Here is a 3,367-nt window from a genome sequence, read left to right on the forward strand (position 1 = left end):
ATGCTGTTCTTATGTACTTATATTCATAATCAAAACTTTATGTTCTTGTTTCTGAATTTGCTTTAACAGTTTCAAGATCATGTGATCCCATGGTCCTTAACCATTTTTTTTCTGTCAAGAGACTGGGGGAAGCCTATGCATCCCTTTTCAAAATCATGTTTTTAAATGCATGTGCTTACAAAAGAAACAAATTATAATGAAATATCCTCACCAAAATCAAGTTCATGGATGCAAAGGTTCTAGTCCAATATCCTCCTTTTATCGATGAAGAAACTTGAGTCTAGAGGGAAGCAACCTAATGACAACTTTAGTCCTGGAAACCAGTTCTCCTGACTCCCAGTCCAGTACTACAGTTTGACCCCTTCCCACTCCTCCCCCTTCTGCCTAGTTTCCCCATTCATTTATCCAATCTCATTTGGCCATCTGATACCACTTGATAATAATCTCAACTCATATTTGACTTGTACTTATTCCTGTTTTTTATATTTTATTCCACTTCTGTGATTAGCCCCAGGCAACTTGAGCATCTATTAGGAATTCCGAAAGAGTTCCCCACCCTCAGCAGTCTCCAGTGTCATGTGCATTTCCATAAGAAAGTGAGATAGATTCTCATTGTTCTCCACAGACATCCATGAAAACTTAGCAGATGCATGGCAGGAGCCCCCTTTAATTCAGACTTCCAATATTAAAATCCATGGAATCAGTCAATGTCATGTAGTGTTTTGACCATGAGAAAGGACTCAGGGGAACCAAACAATTAGGAGTAGAAGCAGAGACAAGCAATACCACTTCAGAAATCCTGTCTTCCTGTGTTAAACATCTCATTGTCTTAGATGAAAGTCTTTTGTACTTAGTAGGTGGGGTCTTCATGAGAAAGTTATTGAACCCCAGGGACAATAATCCTTCCCATCCCCTTTTCTTCCCTCTCCTCTAACCTCCCTCCAGATTCATCGACTACAATTCTGCCAGTGAGAAGGTACAGCAGGCACTGGTCAGCCCCTCCACTCTAAGGTCCTCTCTCTCTGTCCTCCTGCTCTCTCCAGACCTCAGGCACTGACATCTAATGTTCTGATGCCCCCTGAGGACCACCAGGCTCTTCCATCCATGCTCCAGCTGAACTTTCTTATATTCAGTCTCCCCCACTTACATATTGAACTCCTAGAGAGTGGGTACTATCTGCTTTTCTCTATGTGTATCCCCAGTATATAACATACTAAGTCCTTAACACTTATTCATTCATTCATTCATTCATTCGTTGATCTTACTGACTCATGAGCTCATTTCTAAAGTGACCTATTACTGAAATACATGAATCTATTACAATGCAGTCACAAGACATGCTGTTTTATTTTAAATTATAAGACTAACATAGAGCAAAAACTTCCTATCAGCATTTTCTATGATAGCAGAGAACTGGAGAAGGAGGTACCTGCTGGGCGGGGCATTGCTGTAGAAGAATATGATGAAATATCCATAAAAGTTCTGAATAGAGAGAGGCATGGGAAAATTGTATTAACTCGTGCAAAGCGAAATGAACAGAACCAAGTGAACATTCTATGGAGCATTGACTAAAACAAAGTAAATAAAAAGATCACTAGAAGAAAGGTGAATTCTGAGTAAATGAGAAAAGGAAATAACATCCCCAGAAATTAGATAAGGAAATATCCCCAAGGGGTGTGCTAGGGGCAGCTCAAACTGGTTTGTGAGAGCTGATTGTTAAATTTTCAATGTGATGCCGTATGCCTCAGAAGCCTGCAAATACTATAAACTAGGGCTTAATTTATTGTTTGGGTGATTTTGTAGATTTTTTAAAGTGATGAAGAAAATGTTAATCATGTAGTTCAGACTTAAAAGTGCATCAGCCATGCCTTTTCTTTAAGAGAACTGGTTATTAAAGGCTTTCCATCCCACCCCTGCATACATACACCCCTTCTTTTGATAAAAAGGGATAAGTAAATGGGCAGAATATTGCCTGCATTGTTAGGATGCTGGTTAACTACTTACTTCACTGTTTTCCCTTGTTACAAGAGAGAGTTTAATCCTGGATTGGGGGAAATGATTATCAAGAGATGACAGGGATATAAAAACAAAAAGTAACCCTAAAACTTATTTTTAAAATAAACAAATGAAATAGTACAAGGAAAAGGGAAAGTATGAATAATTTAAATCCATTGACAGCCCCAAGCCTCACTTTAGTCAATAGATTCAACCTCTTCCCACTGAAACTGTTACTCTGGGTCCAAATAGGAAAACCACCTAAGTCCAATTTCACATATTCTCGTGGGATTTGGAACTGGAAGGACCTTTGAGATCACCTGGTCTGGGGGGATCTTAGCCCTTATGGTTGTGGTCCCCTTTGGCAATCTGGTGAAGCCCATTTATCTCTTCTCTGAATAATCTTCATAAATGCATAAAGTAAAATTCATAGGATTTTACAAAGAAAACCAGTCATTTATCAATTTTTTAAAAATGCACATAATCATTGATTTAGGTCCAGTTCCTCGTCAAAAGAGAAAATTGGGATAAGAGCGTGACAGTGACTTGTCCAAGACCACACTAGGGGTAGCATGTCTGAAACAAACCCAAGTCTTCTGACTCCCCATACAGTCCTTTCTCTTCTTCCCCTTCCCACATGACTGATCCAAAAATAAATAAACACAAGAGTTTATATGTACAGATAAATCTGTTCCCCTTCAAAGTGTGAGGCCACCTCCTCCACCTAATCATGTTTTTACTGTCCAAAACCATTCTGACCTTCTTTTTTGGCATTGCATCAGTTGAAACTGGAATATTTCAATAGTGACAAATCTGTATTATTGTAGGTTATAATTATTTTTTCTAAATATACTGAAGTCGGAAGGAAGGAAGTTTGTGGAACAGGGTGGATAAGAGATGTAAATAGGCAGATTAAGGTTTGATATAAAAGAAAAAAAAAAGGCTTCCCCAGAGTAAAATAGGCAGCCTCTTGGGTTCATTAGGAGCATTCCTTTCCCTTTCTTTCTTTCTTCCTTTATTCTTTTCTTTGTTTCTTTTTTCTTTCTTTCTCCTTGGTAGGGCTATAAGATTAGTAAATTCCATTGACATATTGGGAGCGAGCATGATATTCATGACAGAAACAATTCTGAATTTGAATTCAGAGTAACTGGACTCATACCCTGACTCTGCCATTCACCATGTTTGTAATCTATAAGCAAATCACAGTTTCTCTGGGCTTCAGTTTCCCTGTGTATAAAATGAGGGGGTCAAACTAGATTGTATCTAAGGTTCCTTACAGTTCTAAATCACAGAATCTCAAAGAAAAGACCCCAGGAGCCAACAGAAAGGAAGGAAGGAAGGAAGGAAGGAAGGAAGGAAGGAAGGAAGGAAG

Source organism: Petaurus breviceps, unplaced genomic scaffold (assembly GCF_028583685.1).
Source record: "Petaurus breviceps papuanus isolate PSGF00001 unplaced genomic scaffold, PetGlider_PUasm1.0 207, whole genome shotgun sequence".
NCBI lineage: Eukaryota > Metazoa > Chordata > Mammalia > Diprotodontia > Petauridae > Petaurus > Petaurus breviceps.